At 43.5% G+C, this 18646-nt stretch overlaps 1 protein-coding gene and 1 long non-coding RNA gene across 4 annotated transcripts in view; both read left to right on the top strand.

Annotated features, from left to right (window-relative positions):
• The first annotated feature begins 3876 nt into the window (after nt 1–3876).
• Nucleotides 3877–4483, top strand: LOC145429857 (uncharacterized). The gene is made up of 2 exons (XR_013910190.1): nt 3877–4204; nt 4287–4483. It is a non-coding gene; the product is annotated as an uncharacterized LOC145429857 (long non-coding RNA).
• A 7793-nt stretch (nt 4484–12276) lies between these two features.
• The window catches only part of znf462 (zinc finger protein 462), a 55102-nt gene continuing 48732 nt past the window's right edge, over nt 12277–18646 (top strand). For 2 of the 3 annotated variants that reach the window (XM_080304199.1, XM_026173641.2), the window contains exon 1: nt 12277–12639. The gene's annotated coding sequence lies outside the window, so the exon portion shown is untranslated. Of the gene's footprint in view, nt 12640–17019; nt 17489–18646 lie in introns of those variants that run through there. The other variant, XM_026173643.2, reaches the window with a different exon arrangement.

Raw genomic sequence — 18646 nt, 5'->3', positions numbered from 1 at the left:
AAATGATTTAAATGAAGCTACAAAGAGTCACAGACTAAAGAACACTGAGTAAAAATGCTAGCTTTAACATCAGCATAGCAGCATGTGATGAACATACTGATGTTTAGCAGGTGTAATATTTGCTACATTACTATGTTCAGATTATTACTTTGCTTAGCAAACTTTGCATATATCTGCATGGCATGTAGAACAGTATGTGAAAGTCATGTCCTTAAGACATAGGAAAGAAATCCTGCAGAGACCTGACACAGACCCTAAGAGATGCATCTGGCCCTTCTGTTGATCCATGTTGCCAGTGCATAGTAGAAGGTCAGGAGTACAGTGAGGTACAATAGTGTCTATGACCATCTGTAAAGTAAATCAGTAAAGGTTTGAGGCTGCATTTCAGCCAGTGGTGTTGTGGATCTTGTCAAAATTGATGGTATTATAAATGCAGAAAAGCAGTTTCTGATTTTTATCCAATATGCAATACTATTCAGTTTCATTTTTTCATCATGACAATCATCCCAAACACACTGCCAGTAGAGTAAAAGCACACCTGGATAGAAAAACACAGTGGAACACTAGCAGTCATGGACTGGCCTTCCCACAGCCCAGACCTTAGCGCTATTGATGCAAGAGTGGGATCACTGTGACAGAGAACAGAACAAAAAGCAGCCAACATCCAAAGATGAGCTTTAAATGTCCTACAAGAACCCGGGAGAATGATTCCTGAAGACTACTTAACAAATGACAAGAAAGCATGGCTCTAAGAGTTCGGGCTGCATTGAACAGTAAAGGTGACAAATTGACTTTCAGGCTTTTTAGAATTGTAGAACTGTATTTTTCAGAACTCTGCAGTCACCCTATATAGTCTGTTTCCATTCATGTTTGCATGTTTCAGTAGATAACCCATTTCCCATCAAAATCTAAAGAAATGAGGGGTGGCTAAAGACGATTTCACAGTGTTGTATAATGGCTAAATATCAAAGGAATAGTTTTATGCCCTGCTCTATTGCTGTTTACAACAACAAATGGCGTATGACAAAAGGGCTTATGAAACATCAGTGAGTCTTTTATTATTACCAATTAATTTTACTCTCGTTCTTTCCATCAGCCATTGGCATACTAATGAAAGGCTTAGCAGGTGTGGACAGATCAATGCATGATTTAGTTACTTAGAGGCAAATATAGTGCAGTCAATCTTCTCCTTTGATAAATCAGGACTGAGAAAAATCCACACCTCTTTCAGAAATCAAAGTATTTTCTATTCTAGTGGCCTGATTGTTCTCTGGAGAATTGCAGGGCAGTGGTTAATGGCATTATCAGATACAATCACTTCAGTGAGGTCAGAGAATGAGATCTTGAAAGCAATAAAATTCATCACAAAGAGAAATTAACCACCATCACCCACTCACACCCATAATGATATTTCTATTGTTCAAAAATATATAACAACCCATCTAATCAGGTTTTAAACAATATCAAACAAAACCTTTTCATTTGTGCAAAAGTGAACACAAAAAAGACATTAGATTAAAATTGGCAAGTGCTACTATTAGCTGACCAGCTGAGTCAGGTGGCTGATAGAGACTGAATCGTGTTTTTGAAATACCATTTATGAGCAAGCATTTGGGATGTTTTTTGTGCTTTAACCGATGACTTGCCTACTTGCTAATCATTTGAGAAATCGCACAGGATCTACCCATGTGTACTGCATCCAGTCCTAATACACAGATTGTTCTTACTTCAGTGCCATCAGCGGGTCAGTCAGTCAACCATGAGGAATGTGAAGCATAAGCAAGAATGGCGGAGCAATCCTTCAGCCCTTGGAAAGGTAATATATTCACTGATAACATCAACAGATTAGGAGATCATAGCCAAATGAGTTATGGAAAGGTTATGAAAATCACTGGGCAGCAGTTTTCTGACAGTCTAATGCCAAGGTGGTTCTGTCATGTTCAGATGACAAATAAATGTCTTCTTCAAACAATGTACGTAGGTCAACATGAAAAAACTTCAATCTACTTAGATGTGTACCAAAATAAATTGCTTTATATGTATTAAATGCTAATTGAAGTAAACACATTGCATACTATTTGTCTAGTTCCTCTTACCTTTAGCATGTTATACCTTTCATATCTTTAATGAAATGTTTGCATCAGTCCATTATTTTGTCAGAAATTGCTAGGAAGCACAAAATTTAAAATGCTCTTTGTCCCAAAGACATGAGATTCAGAGTTTTGATCCAAATATGGGATTCAAACTTAACAAAAAGTCAGTCATTTATTGAGGCTGATCAAAATACACCAAATATTAAATGCAAAAACCAAATTCTCACAGAAACAAGGAGCGGGGGATTGGGGCACAGCTGGGGAGTATAATAGATACTCAAAAACAGAGGAGAAGACAGGACGATTTAGGCGCAAAGAGCCCCATGACACACAGATGAGGAATTAAACCACAAAACCTTTGGACAGACCAACGTGGAGATGTTTGGCCAAAATTCACAAGCATGGTGGGAGAGGGATCACCTTGCAGTTAAGGAACTGACCATGAACTCAGTATACCATGAGCGTAAATCCTAACACTTAACAAGAATGAGACAAAGAATCACAAAGACAAGGAGGGGGAAACTAATGCAAATACTAATGAAGATGCAGTGCTGCGAAAAAGTATTTGCCCCCTTCCTGATTACTGCCACCACGGATGATATGTTTTTGATAGTGTTTACCTGCGCGCTTACGTGAGAATCATTCTGTCTGAAAATACAATAAGGCAAAATGTTTTGGAGAATTCGGATTACACTTTGTAGGGGTGCAGAGTTGGGTCGTGTTGACAATTTATTAAAACTTGGCTTACATCCACCAAGGTCTACTTAATAAGCTATTGGTTATCCATCCATTCGCTTATCATTTTTTCAGGGGCGCTGGAGCCCATCCCAGCTGTCATAGGGCGAGAGGCAGGGTACACTCTGGACAGGTCCCCAGTCTGTCAGGGGGCTAACACACAGAGACAAACAACCAGTCGCACTCACATTCACACCTATGGGCAATTTAGATTGATCAATTAACCTATATGTCATTGGACTGTGGGAGTAAGGCAGAGTACCCAGGAAGAACCCACGCAAACACGGGGAGAACATGCAAACTCCACGCAGAAAGACCCCGGCCTGATGGTGGAATTGAACTGAGGACCTTCGTGCTGTGCGGCAAGAGTAAGAGTACTGGCATAACCACCATGCCACAATACTGTTATTGATTAAAAATTTGAAGAAGAAAAAAAAAGCCTTATAACATAGAAATTATGATTTCTACACACCTGTAATGTCAACATATAAAAAGTGTCACATAAAGATTAGAAATATCATGGTACATTTGACCTCTGATCTCTTAATAGATTGATCTAAAGTGATAATAAGGCTATACAGAGATATTTAAAAATGTTTCTTACTCCCATTACTTGTTGTCATGATCCAAGCAGCCAGGAACACACAGGCACAAATGTAATCTTCAAAAATGGGTTTTATTACACCCCCAAAAAGGACAAGATGATTACAAAAATTCAAAATAACAAAAATAAAGTTTTTAAGAACCAAGTGGGCCCATAAAAGAGGTTAACTAACAGAACACTACTCAAAAGCCACTTAACAAAAACATAACTCAACAAACTGACCTGCCCAAATGAGAAACAGCTCCAGTTATATAGCAAATGAATAAACCATTATATACACCAAAGGTGAAAACTAAAGAGATTACAGCTAACCATCATTCAAGAAGAACCCCATTCCCCCTGCATGATCACAATAGATGGTCCAGTCCACTTTATTGGCTTCTGCATTTAAACCAGCTCCACCCTCAGCCAAACCAGGAAGGACTGGAGCGGAGGTCAGGTAACTCAGAAAGAGCAGAAATATAATCAATATAACATAGTGAGTAAGATGGCACCGGGGAGGTCGGCTGCCGTCACGACTGCTCCGACCACTTTTGTCATGGTCCCTGTGCCCCGCTGGTCAATCCTCTATTGGGCAATATGTTTGTGGTTTGTTTGCTCTCTCGCCCTCTCTCTCTCACTCTCTCTCTCGCCATGGCGATGCTCACTGCGGGCTCCCGCTGCTGGCCCACACACCTGCTCATCACCACACCGGCCGCTGATCCCAGCTGATTACTGCACTACTTAGATGGCGAGTCTGCACTAGTCTTCGCTGGATCGTTGAGCTATCAGTGTCAGTTAGACTTGTGTTTCGGCTAACCTTCACCTTGAGAATTTCTTATTATTATCCTGCTAACCCGACGTTTTTTGTGTAGATCGTTTTTGGAACCCGATGCGGAGAGGAGTGATTGAAGGGGGAACTTTTTGTACAGAAAGTGTGGAACACCCTTCTCCCAACCCTGTTTCCCACGGACCCTGGCGACCCGGACCCGTTTCCCCTGCACGTTGTATATAGCCACTTGGTGTATGTGTTCACTGTAAATAAACGCACTGTCCTTCGCTTAAAGGAAAACCCTGGCCTGCGCCTGAGTCTCTTTCGGAACCCCTTAACAACTTTTTCTTTGTCTTTGTTTTTTAAGTTAGTTTTCAGCGTTTCTAAATCGGCAAAATCATCACCATTGGGTACATTAGGTATGACAGTGACACTCTTGTTTCTATTGGTATACAATGTACTCACAATTCGAAGTTTTTAACTCCGGATCCGAGCTGGCCGAGTGAGATCTCGAGGGAGAACAAAGGGAAGCGGCGGCGGCCTAGAGGTAAGCGAGCCGGCGTCAGGAACAGGCTGAGAGCTCGTGCACACCGCACACCTCTGCCTAGCATCCTGCTCGCCAACGTCCAGTCACTGGAGAACAAGCTTGACGACCTCAGGGCCAGGGTAAAGTTCCAGAGAGACATTCGGGACTGCAATCTCCTCTGCTTCACCGAGACATGGCTGAACCCAGCGGTGCCGGACCATGCCATCCAGCCGGCCGAGTTCTTCTCGGTTCACCGCATGGACAGGACACGGGACTCGGGGAAGTCAAGGGGAGGCGGCGTGTGTTTAATGGTGAACAACAACTGGTGCAACAGTGCGAAAGTTGTTCCTCTCACACGCTCCTGCACACCAAATCTGGAACTACTGTCCATCATGTGTCGTCCTTTTTATCTACCTCGGGAATTTACATCGGTCATTGTAAGTGCCGTTTATATTCCACCACAAGCGGACACGGTCACCACCTTATGCGAGCTGCATGAGGCACTCACACAGCACCAGACACAACACCGGGACGCTGCGCTTATTGTGACGGGGGACTTTAATAGCGCCAACCTCAAACGCGCAGCGCCGAACTTTTATCAACACATCACCTGCCCCACCAGGGGTGAAAGGACACTGGACCACTGCTACACTACGGTCAAGGACGGCTACAAGGCACAATCCCGCCCCCCGTTTGGCAAATCTGATCACGCCGCCATCTTCCTCATGCCAAAATACAAACAAAGGCTGAAACAGGAAGTTCCGGTTCAGAGGAAGGTCGCGCGCTGGACGGATCAATCGGTGGCCGCGTTACAGGACGCACTCGATGACGCAGACTGGGGCATGTTCAGAAACAGCTCCGACGATGACGTCAACGTGTTTACGGAAGCGGTTGTGGGATTCATCGGGAAACTAGCGGATGATACCGTGGAGACAAAGACTATCACAACGTTTCCCAACCAGAAGCCGTGGGTGGATAAAACCATCCGCGACGCTCTGAGATCCCGCACCGCTGCCTACAACACGGGACTCATGACGGGGGACGGGCGTCATATAACGTGCGGAGGGCGGTGAAAGAGGCGAAGCAGCGCTACGGGAGGAAACTAGAGTCACAACTCCAACAGAGTGACTCTAGGAGCCTGTGGCGGGGACTAAGGACAATAACGGACTATAAAACACCAACAACCGGTATGACGAACGCGGCCGTGACTTTGGCAGACGAGCTGAACACTTTCTATGCTCGCTTCGAGGCTGCAGCTAAGGTCTCCAACAATGCTAGTGTTAGCGGCGCTAACGGCTGCAGACAGGAAGATACTGCCAGCACCGGAAACGTGCTCGTCATCTCCGAGCATGAAGTAAGGAGAGCCTTCAAGAGAGTGAACACCAGGAAAGCAGCAGGACCAGACGGCATCCCAGGTCGTATCCTAAGAGACTGCGCATACCAGCTAGCTCCTGTGTTCACTGAGATATTCAACATCTCTTTATCTCAGTCAGTGATCCCCACATGCTTCAAAGAGTCCATCATTGTTCCTGTCCCGAAGAAACCCCATCCTGCTTCTCTCAATGACTATCGCCCTGTAGCCCTCACCTCAGTAGTGATGAAGTGTTTTGAACGTCTGGTCAGAGACTTCATCATTTCTTCACTACCAGACACACTGGACCCACTACAGTTCGCTTACCGTCCAAATCGTTCCACAGACGATGCCATCTCTCATCTCCTCCACACATCACTCACTCACTTGGACACTAGAAGGGGGAATTATGTTAAAATGCTCTTCATAGACTACAGCTCTGCATTTAACACCATAATTCCCTCCACACTCACCACCAAGCTGGAGCATCTGGGACTCAGCTCATCTATGTGTCAGTGGATCTCCAACTTCCTAACTGGCAGACCACAGGCAGTAAGGATGGGCGGACATGTCTCAGCCTCCACCACTCTCAGCACTGGAGCCCCCCAGGGGTGTGTTCTGAGCCCCCTGCTGTACTCTTTGTACACATATGACTGTGTGGCCACTACCAGCTCCACCACCATCATCAAGTTTGCTGACGACACCGTCGTGGTGGGCCTGATCTCTGATAACAACGAGACGGCCTACCTGAAGGAGATTAGGAATCTGGAGAACTGGTGCCAGAGGAACAACCTCCTTCTAAACGTCAGTAAGACAAAGGAGCTGATAGTGGACTTCAGCACTAAGCAGGAGAGGAACTACCAGACCCCCGTCATCAACGAGTGCCCAGTGGAGAGAGTGGACAGCTTCAAATACCTCGGAGTTCACATCACGCAGGACCTGTCATGGTCCTGTCACATCAACACCGTGGTGAAAAAGGCCCGACAGCGTCTCTACCACCTCAGACGCTTGAGAGACTTCCAACTGCCCTCCAAGGTGCTCAGGAACTTTTACTCGTGCACCATAGAGAGCATCCTGGCGGGAAACATCTTAACCTGGTTCGGGAACAGCACCATGCAGGACAGACGAGCTCTACAGAGGGTTGTGCGGTCAGCTGAGCTCACCATCCGCTCCGAGCTCCCTGACCTGCACTCAATCTACAGCAGGCGGTGCTGGACTAAGGCCAGGAAGATCGTGAAGGACCTCAGCCATCCCAACAACAGACTGTTCTCTCTGTTGAGGTTAGGAAAGCGATTCCGCTCCCTGAAGACCAACACAGAGAGACTGAGGAGGAGCTTCTTCCCGCAGGCGATACGGTCTCTCAATCACACCACCACACAGTACTGACCCACACATATGGTTCTTACACACACACTGGACATTCTGGACATTGTTTTTGCACAACACTGGTCACTATATTCTTCATTTCCAGTTAATACTTGTACAGCTGCTGTTATTGTGTATATATTTATTTATATTTAGATTTCTTCATACATTCTTATATAGTTCTATATTGTGTATTGTGTATTTTGTTGTACAGTTATTTTATTTTCAACTTTAATTTATATATTTTATCTTATTCTTCCCAGTTAAATTTACCCTTCATTCTAATTTGTGTTGTACAGTTATTTCATTTTTAACCTAAATTTATATTTTATTCCTTCCTAGTTAAATTTACCCTTTTTAATTTTTCATATTTATTTCCTATCTTATTCATAGCCTTTCCTTTTTTTGTTTTCTTTAGGTCACGAGCAGTTGTCCAAGCATTTCACTACATATCGTACTGTGTATGACTGTGTACGTGACAAATAAAATTTGAATTTGAATTTGAATTTGAATTTGACATACCTATATAAAATAACAAACAATGCAAAGCAAAGTCTATGCCACCATTTGGGCTATAGCTTAGTGCTGTCATGCATTACAGGTAAACTCAAAATATCAAATTAGTTAACTTATGCTCATAGAAGCTTTAGAGCATAACGTAAACATAAGACAAAAGACCAAATGAATATTGCCTAAGTATCTCAACTGTGTGGTTGCATGCAGCCATCACACTTGTATTAACAACATATAGGCAAAGGCAATGATATATGGGGATTCTAAATATGACATTACTTTGGACCTCTGACCTCTTCTTCAAGGTCAAATATGGTCAAACCGTCATAAAAAAAAACCTATCTTTGAAATTACTTTCTGTTTGTATTAGCAACATTTCAAAACTGACCTTCTTATATGGGGATTCTAAATATCGGATTATACTTTGCATCCAAGTATCATGTCACACTTAACTTCTGACCTCACTTTTACCTTTCATGTTCATCTTTCTTTCATGTGTCACAGCAACAGAAAGAGATTGAGCTGCCCAGTTAGTAAAAAATATACCGTAGCATAATATTATGTAATAAGTCCAAGTTGTTCATGGCCAGTTATTTACAAATCAATACCTATTATTCATTACTCCTACGTAAAGATTGTATACAAAATATAATAATATTCCTTTAAAATAAACACTGCCAGAAAGATGTTCAGGCTTCTGGAAGAAAGTTAAACATTCGCAAAAAAGTGGAGGAGTGCAACAGTTTCTGGTAATCCTTAAAAGACATATAAAGACAGTTAAAGGGCTTAACTATATAAAATAGTAGTTCAAGCATTAATAATTCAGGATCATTTATCCATTTAGGCCTAAGCCGTGGTAATTTGCTGAATGTAACATCTCTGTCTAAAGGTCCTTGCAGGCAGCAGTTAGTGGATTTATTTCCACTTTATACACATTGTAATGGTGTGTTTTGTAATTTAAGAGATATATCAAAAATGCAATGACAGTTTAAAAGAAGTTATTCTGGGAAATACATACAGAAAGAAACTGTATGAGTTTCTTTTTCTTTCATCATAATCTCGTACATTTAAACGGAGCACATATTTAAAAATCTGTCCGACAACTGAAATAATTATTTCATTGCCTGCTTGATTACAAGAAAATTACGTCACGACAGAACCGGCACAAACAGTTCGTGTGCACTTTGTTGTGCTCATTGTGAACGTACGTGTGCTGTTATGCTGTGAAAGGGGAAAAATGAGAATTTAAGAGGACACAGGCAGCATGTTTAGACCTGTAGCTGAAGGTAGATGTCCATGAAAAGTCCCGTAACAGCAGCAATCACTTTATCCGCTTGTATCACCTCCGTCTATGTGTGGTCACATATCTAGCAACTTTTGCTGACCCAAATGCTGTAGGACTCAATTTAAGTGTTTTTGAGTTCCAAAAGACTCCTAAAAGCATTTAAGAACATATACAACACAAAATATCTGTTAAACTGATTCTTTTTATTTGCAAAACTCTTAAGAAATAATTGACTGAATTAACTGAAGACCCTCGTTTTTAATTAGCAGTAAATATTTACACTGAAATGGTGGCACGCTGATGTAAGCGTATCCAAAAAGTCATCGGTCACCTTCTAAATCTGTACAACACCTCCTCTGCTCCCGCTCTCCCACTGCTCAGACCATCTGAATCCCTGACGACGGGTCTGTTTTTAGCTGCGCCGGGTGGAGGCCTGGCACGGTGTGAGGGGGAGGCCGGACCAGTGGGGATGTCCTGGCGCAGTCTGTCCCACGCTGCACGCTGGTCTCCTGGCCATCCCATATTAATCAGATTTGCCGCAGCAGCCATATGTCCAAGCAGCGTGATAAACCCCGGCTGCTACCTGGCACCCAAAGGACTCACTGTCAACAGAGTGTGTGTTCATCTGCGCAGGTGTGTATATTTCACAAGTCTTTTACTCCAGAGACATTCCTTCAAAGATCTGTTGAGACATCAAAAATGCTTGGCATGAATATCTTAGGCCTTTTCTGTTTGTGTGTGTGTTTCTTTTTCTTTGAGATGCTCTGACTTAAAAAGAAAATATATAACACAGGTTATGAGCAATAACCCTGAAGGAGGGGGAAGTCACTTTTGGGCCAAATGATCATTTGCCACAGTGTTTGGGAAATACATGGGGCTATGTACGTCACGGCGACAGAAGAACTGGCACAATGGAAGTGCATTAACAAAGGCCGAGTCCTGTTTCCATCTGTCACCTTATGCTTATAAGCACTGTATACATTTCATATTTGCACATGACTCAGCTCACAAGGTGTCACATTTTAGACACCACTTGTATCACACTGCTTAGTAGTGTTGCGGAGAATCTACTCGAGCATTAGCTCTGCTGACACGAGCAGCGGCGATGGTGATAGAAAGAGTGACTGAATATAATTTGCTAACCCAAGCTTTCTATTAAATTCAAGACAAAAAAAAAATGCATTCCACAATCCATAATTCATAACCGAACCTCGCAAGAGGCAACATCAACACTTGTCAAACATGATTAACTACGTCTGTATCTTACACAAATTTAATTCCTCTCTGTGTCTCTGCCTGTAAATCAGGCAACAATCACCAGTGAGCATGCTCGCAAGATTTGTGGCTGAGGTTTTTTGTGGGTTTGAATGTCACAGGAAAGGAAAAGTTTCTGGAATCCAAACTACTCCCCCCCCCCCCCCCCCTTTTTTTTGCTTAATGAATAAAACCTTGAAGCACACAGAACATCTCAGATCTTTGTTTGAACAATCAGGGCAGAGCAGATGGGCTTTTCTGTCTTCTGTCTTGAAAAGACAAAACAACAAACAACCAATCTCCTTGTGCACATCATGTAGAGTGAAGTAATTACTCTGCGTGAGTATTAAAGAGTAATCACATCGGCCTTTAGATGAACATAGTGCAACTATTACATATACTGTACAGTATTAATAAGCATGTTTTACCACCATTTACACATATACAAGTGTAGTCAAGTAGATGCAATGAAAGGAAATTGAGTTTTATTGGGTGGTTTGTATAATGCATGGCTTACACACAGTGCTTGCACCAAAGATCTTCAACAACAAGAAGAACAAAGAGTCCAGAAACAGATGGTATTACCCCCTACCCTGCCCCCCCTCCCCCCCCAGGGCCCTGATATCAACAACATGGAATCAGACTGGGATTACATGAAAAAACAGAAGCAAACGAGACAGCCTAAATCCACTGAAGAACCACAACAAGGTCTCCAAGATACACAGAGCCACCTAACTGCTGCCGAACCAAACACAGATCTCCATTTTTAATAAAGTTTTTAAAAAATGATTTCATTTCATTTTAGGTTAACTGATAAGTAAAAACTACCAATGACAAAAGACGCTTGCTTTAAAGCAAATACTTGCAACTTCAGCCCAATTCTGCAGCTGCAACTGCATTTATGTGAAAAATCAAAGTGCCTGACATCATACAAAGCTTTTAAATATTCAGACATGCAGTGTGTGACAATAAGCTGTTGCCATATCAGAAATATTGTGCAGAGATATAATGTAAACAGCATCGATTTAAAAGAAAGCCCATACATAACAGGTAAAAATATACACTTCTTCCCAACAAAAAGTCATGGAGGGAGACACATTTCCCCGCTCACATTGTAGTTACTCAACCACTCAAGGTAGACTCTTCTTCTCACCACCCACCCACCCATGCGTGCCCTTCCTGCCGCTCAAACCCCCACCCACTCACCCACCCACCCACCGTTTACACTGACATACATCTGAGCAGGACCCAGCACCTTTTGTCTTGGGCTCCCTCCTTTGTTAGTGGCTGGTGGACACAGCAGCAGCAGCAGCAGCCTGCATGCCGCATGTCTACAGTAACAGGGAAGTGACAGAAAACTGCATCTCATCAGCCATTTACCTTTTTTTTTTCTGACTATCAATCAAGCATAAAATATATATTAAAAAATATTAAATCTAATATACATATATAGAATTATATATAATTAATTGTTTAATTTAATTTAAATAGAATACTTTGAATTCTTGATTTTTTATTATTTGGATGAAAACAATAAACATTTTGTTTGTCAGTCACTGGGAGATTTTTTTATATTCTATATTTTATATATATTGGGATGTGTAAAAATATACAGTTTAAATTATATCTATCTTTTAATATCGGGGTGTGTATAGTGAATCTGTGTATCTATGTGTCTATCTGTGTGTTTGGTTGACTTGGGAAGCAGCATCACCACCAAAGTGAACTGCAGATAACCTCATGACGTTGCAGACATGGTATGCAACCCTATATAAAATTGACGGTGGCCGCATGTATCTGGTGGTGGTCTGCGTCGCTTGATAAGGCTTTGCAGACTATCTGACTTCAGTCTAGATGAAGGATGAGCTTCTCAGGCACAGACGTTGTCCATCCTGCTGATGCTCCCTCGTCTCATCGTAAACTCTTGTGCACCCTCTGGTGCTTGCTAGTCTCCCAAACTTCTTTGTGTAGCCTGCTTTGCAGATTGTCTTCCTTGTCTGTGTGGTTGCTCATTATTCAGAGACAGACGGATCTCAGGTCATCTGCAGCTGCAGCAAAGGAGAAGCAGGAAAGATGGCGATCATCCACTAGACCGACCGAGCGCACGCATGAAATACGGAGGACAACTTTTGGGAGGATCGCTTGAGGAGAAGATTGTACCAGTGAGTTTTTTTGTGTGTGCTCTTGCTCTATATTTCCAGTTTCGTCAAGATTTCGGCTGAGCTTTCAAGGTCTGCGAGAACGTCGGTATGGTAGATCATGGGATATAATTTGGAGAGCGCCTCGTGAATGACCTGGAAAGAGCTGATCTCCCCTCGTTTCTCCCCCTTTTTTTTGTAGTCGAGGTCCATGCTACCACTGAGAAGGAAGTCGGGGCGAGATTTTCTCCTCTCTCTCTCTTTTTTAATCGGGTGGTCGCTCTTGCTGGCACCCGTGCAGCCAAAGTCAAGTGGGTCTTCTCGCTTCCCAGTTAATATCCTAACCAGCCTAGCGCTTCCTCGCTATGTCGCCTTTCGGTTTGTTGTCAAAGTGACACAAGGAAATGGACGCGGCGGTGTAAAGAGGCTCGCCTGCGTGTTTCGGCAGCACCGGAGCGCCAGTGTTTTGTTATTCTGACATGTCTGGTCAGGGGAATTATTGGCCCCGGCTGTGCACCCCCCCCCTCTCTTCGGCCGTGCGTGTTGTTGCGCGTTAGCTTCATGGAGAAGCCATTGCACGGATTGCTCTCCTTTACCAACCAGCCTCCATTAGCGACACAGTGGAGCTGGCATAGCCGCTGGTCCAGTCTCTCTCTCACACACACACACACACCATGAAAAGCCATGTCCACTATGTGGAGGCTATATGCGCTCTCCACCTCCCCTTGCTTCTCTCAATTTTTAAAAAGGAAACCTTAACGTGGTGGCGATTTTTGAGTCCACAGTGCTGGAGCTACTACACGTCTTGCTGGTCGTGAAATCAATTTAAAAGCGCAGTGTGGCTTCTTCTTCTGCTCTTTCTTTTTAGATGTTTTTTTTTTAATTCAAACGGGTTTTTTTGGTCCTCCTTTTGCTTTTCTTCTTGGGTGCTTCTTGCTACACTCTTAACCCGCATGTGCCCTTGCACTGTTTTGGATGTCTATTTGCTGTCACTGGTCTCAAGTCAGGTATGTCACACTAGTGAGGGCTTCACCATAAAATGGAGGAAGGCAGATGAGTATCCAAGGAGAGCCCTGGAGTCAGATAGGCAGGATCTCCCCCCACCTCCCCCCCACCTCACGCCAGAACAAAGGTTGTGTTTAGAAAAAGAAAGAAAGAAAGAAAGAGAGAGAAGGGGGGGTTAAAAAAAGAAAAGCTCGGCCACATCCTCTTCTTCCTCCTCTTCTGCTTCGTTTTCAGCTCGGAAGTTTTAGTCTAAGAGGAAGCAGAAGAACTCTAAAAAGTGAGGTTAGATCCTCCAGTGTGTGTGTTTGTGTGTGTGGGGGGCCTTTCGAGGTTAACTTCTTCATTTTTAACCCCTGGCTTGCTTGTTTAAGTCATCTTGATTTGAAAAACTTGCTTTTCAAATATTTCTTTATTTTTGCTAGAGATGTACTGCTGAGGCTTCTGGAAAGTGTGCGCTTGTGATTGGCTGGGGGGGAGCACATGGATGAGACAGGAATCCTAAGGCTCAATAATGCAGTGTTTTGACCATGCAAGTAGTTAATGTTCAACAAAAAGTGGAGTCAACACACACACACACACACTCACACATGCTCTCTCGCTCTCTTCTCTCTCTTCTGGTTGAGTGTGTGAGGGTGAAGTAATGACTGTCGCAAACAGTTTCTTAAAGGAAGTTCTCAAGATGATTCTTTTTTTCTTCTTCTTTTTTTACTCCGTGCTCTGGTCAGACGAGGGTTCAGATACTGTCATGAATGTGCTTTAAATTTTGCTCCCTTATGGCTTCCCCATAATTTGCAAAGGAAGCAGGAGCCTCCACTGTGCACGTTACTGTAAGGCTCTACAGACTTATTTGGGACTTATTTGAGATTCTGGGTCCTTTTGGAAAACTTATTTTAGACTTGCGATTGAGGTTGTTGGTCATTTATTAACAGCCTCTCGGTTGCAATGCGCTCCGCGTTCGCTCTGCAAGCCTTGGGTGACTTTTCACACATTATATCCAAAAGGTGTCTGTTGACCAGCCTGGCAGGAGAGTGTGGGGGTGGGGGGCTTGAAAGCTGTAGTGTGTTTGTCTGTGTGTGGGTAGACGTTCTGTGTGTGTGTGTGACAGAGAAGGAGAGAGAGGGAGTGTGTGAGGTTGTGCTACGCTCTGCAGTTCCCCTGGCCACTGTGTGAAATCTTGCTGACAAGGAGACTGTGAGCTTGACACACTGTGCTGCGACAATGCCGGGGCTGAGAGGAGCAATCAAAATGGTGGCGAGGCTCCTTCTCCCCGGCGTGGCAGGGCAAACAGGTTCTCGAGGAGGAGCCAATAGAGGACAGAGACGGGCAGGAATCTGCTGCGGCGACACATTTGCATCGCTGCAATGCAATGGATGCAGTCAGGTGGATGGTGGATGTTCTGCAGAAACAAGCCCCCGTGATCGCAGTGTTTTGTTCCCGCTCAGAGTGTGCTTCTCTTTGCACTTGCAGTTCCTGTAATAACTTTCACAAGTCTCCAGCACATTCGTGGCCTATTCGTACTACGCTGGCGGGTGACCTATAGTCATATACCAAAGCCCCCTGGACTGCGTGAGGGCCCCTGAAGTTCCCTGTAGGAATTTCTTTGTTATAATTCGGCAAATGACACTCATGTGTGGCAGTAACATATATATGTGCCACACATATGAATTAAAAACTGAACAACGCAGGGTCCTTAAAGTGGCTCCTGTATTTTTACATAGCCTGGAAGGCAACTATCTGTAACGCCCATAAGAAAATCAATCTTTCCTTGGGAAATATGTATTTTGTAAGTGGAAACTAGTGTGCTGGTAAACAAAATAGGCTTGGAATTTAGACTGTAAATAAGAGGAAACATCTTGTGCCCCTTTCCTGCTTGTATTTCTGAGACTAAACTAAGAATTTCACAGAGCCAGAATGCTCTACTCAAATTTGATCTTGGACTTTTCTGCTGCTCTGTTTAGTGTTTCACTCTTCTGCTCGCTTCGTGTCTACAAAAGCATTTCTCTGCTGGTGTAATCATCACCAGTGACGTACAGAAAACCTTGGGGCAGGGCTGTGTGGGAGCACATGTGTTGGGTCTTTGAGCTGCATGTTTCTGAATGATCTTCTAAGATTTAACTGAAGTCATGTGATGACACGAGCAGATGTGCACCATCATGTTGGACTGAAAGGCTATCGCTGAATGTCCCAATGCGCATTCCCTTCTTCCTGTTGTCTCACTCTTCCTGTTTTATTCTGAAAGTCCCGACCAAACGCCGTGACACTGTGACCTCCACTGCTCGATTACTGTTTGTTCTAAAGAGACTACACCTCCAGGACCTGTAGTAATTCCAGCGAATGTTGCCTTAATTTGCATTAAGTTTGAAGTGGAGAATGGCAGTTGGGCAGTGCTGTTGTTTGTTTAGTAATAAATGGTCTGAAAAGCAGATCAAGATCATCTCTGATCGGGTCCCCCTCTCACTTGTGATGTGGTGCAGCAGACAGTGTTTTGGGTTTTATTTTATTTTTTTGATGGACCACTTTCTGTCTGACTGAATATTTGCATGTAGCGCACGCTCGTATTAAACTGTTTGAATTTTAGCGCGGCATAGAAAGAAAATTTTAATACTCAGTGTTACCATAGCTCAGCTTTAAGGTGGCGGGGGGAGGAATTACATAACTGGATTTGTTTGCAAGGTATTTCAGGATTATGTTAGAAAAGCTTGACAGAGAGGACGGAGGATCAAACAAGAGAGACTTCTGTGATGGTTTGAACGCTCGGAGGAAGTGGTCATGAAGCTCATCACCCCCCTCTACACACACAAACACACATACATGCATACAGCTGCTCTCTCTCTCTGTCCTTCCCTCCCCTCCCTCCATCTCTCACTCACTCACTCACACTGGGTGATGCACGTCTCCATTCTTCTCTACCTGGGGCACTGAAGAAGGCTAAGGAGACGCACAAAAGCAAATTGAAATGCTCCAGTGAGTGCTTTCTTGACGTGATGCATGGCTCACAAGATGCAAGTGTAGCAGCAGGGCCAGGCTGCAAGTGTAGATCCAAAACACCACAGTCATCACAACACAGCTGCAAGGGGGGAAAAAACCCCTCACTATTTTCTCCTGACCTTCCTGCCTTCATAAGTAGCCACCAAACACATGCATGCTCTTACAATATGCCCAAACCTGCTCTGCCCATCTGAATAATTTAATGCTGTTTAACTGTAGCGGGTATATTTGAAGAACTAAAAGGCAATATCATGTCAGGGTTTAAGTGGAACAAGGAAGTAGCTTCTTAGAGGTGTCATTCCAGTTTCTGTTGTCAGTTGCGACGTTATACTGCTGCAAAACTGGTTCCTCCTCTCTGCTTTCCATCAGAACATCAACAATTCAACTGTGTCCCGAGGAAGAGAAAAAAATGCTTGTGTAGCTCAGTGAAGCTTGCAGTTGTGCCCTACCTTTATCTAGATCTGCTGATCTTTTCAGGGTGCATATTTTAGGCGTGTGAGGGACTCGTTTTGTTGAAATTCAAGGTCTAAAGTGGCCGTGCTGAAGAGACAGCTCGTCTGGTGGGATAAATTAAGCAGTCTACATGGCGTCCTCAGGTTTCCAGCCTAAATTCAGGATTTGTGCTGTTCTCTGCTAAGACACAGTGAACCAGCTCTGTCAGTCTCGAGCTGCCTGTGGTGGGGAGGAAAAAAAAAAAAGGAGAAAAAAATTCTTTGGAGACGCCCGTTCCTTGGGCAGTGTGGTGCCACCAGACAAGGCCTTCATTGAGCAGAAACAGGAGTGGTCTTGTAGATGGGATCCACAGTGGCTCAGCCTCCGAAGCAACAGAACTGTCCAAGGACGATTAAATATTTAAGAGCTTGGAAAGGAGGTCTCAGTGGTAAGTTAATATTGATGGGTCTCATCTTTCCCTTCTCAAACTTGTTGAGTTGACTCAAGAGGTTGGTTTAGCAGGTCTGGAGAGGAACCTACCTTCTTTTCTTCTTAAAAAACTTTGAACCTTCACAGAGTTTGTTTGCAGTGTTTCCTGCAGCTGGCTTTTGAATTTTTCTGACACCCCCCCCCCCCCCTTTTTTTTTTTCAGCTTCTTCCTGTGTCCTCTCATGGTCACTGTGAAACACTCCATCCTGGCTAGCTTGTAACCTCACCCAGTCCTTGTAACTGTAGTAACTGCCATGTCAGGCTTACAAGGAAGTCAGCATTGCAAGCTTTTCTGGCATTTGTCCACTGAGCACTACTTACAAGAAACCCTTCAGTGCATCTTGCAGTCCTTTCATGTAATCCTTTCCCCCCCTTTCCTTACTTTTTTTGTGAATTGGGCGAATAGAATACAACCAAAAGGCATTTTGATGTGTAAAATGGAAAAACAGGAGTAAAATTCCTGTTGCCTCCAGCCTCAGCCTCCAGCTGAGGGTAATTTTCCTGACAGTAAGTAGGCATTTCAGTTATACTAAACATTTCCCTCGATTGTAAAGTTTGGTACCTCAAGAGCAAAACTTCGGGGTCATTTATGGACAATTTTTGTGAGATGATGCCGATTTATCTGAGACAGCAGTGGATTGATTTATGTCAGGAAATGGTTTCCTAGGAGAGATGGGCTTCAAGGCTGCACGGAATGCAAGGTTTCCTGGACCTAATTGTCCTTGTGGAAAAACACTTCCTGGTTTCTCTCCAAGATCTGTCCTTCACTTGCCCCACTCTTGTTTGTTTAGCCCATGAACCCTTATGTTTCACTTTGGAGAGATCTGACTCAAGCATGTCTTCAGGCTCATGTGTCTGACTTATGTGTTGTGTGCAGAACAACTTCTTTTTTTTTTGCTCTAGCCTACTTGTGTACACCACATCTTTTGTCAGGATTTTTTTTTTCTCTTTTAAGCTCAAGGGAAGAAACCTCTCGAGAAAACCAAAAATATCTACTTATTCCCATATAAAATTGTAAAAATAATCACGCCTGAGGCTATTAATTAAATTGTGCACTTAATCATTTTTGGATGGAATATTTAATCGTGTTGCTGAGGGTTGCCCCAAGTTTTCCTCT

This window comes from Astatotilapia calliptera, chromosome 7 (genome assembly GCF_964374335.1).
Source record: "Astatotilapia calliptera chromosome 7, fAstCal68.1, whole genome shotgun sequence".
NCBI lineage: Eukaryota > Metazoa > Chordata > Actinopteri > Cichliformes > Cichlidae > Astatotilapia > Astatotilapia calliptera.
The sequence above is the reverse complement of the archived record's forward strand: the minus strand, read 5'-3'. Positions and strand labels throughout refer to the sequence as shown.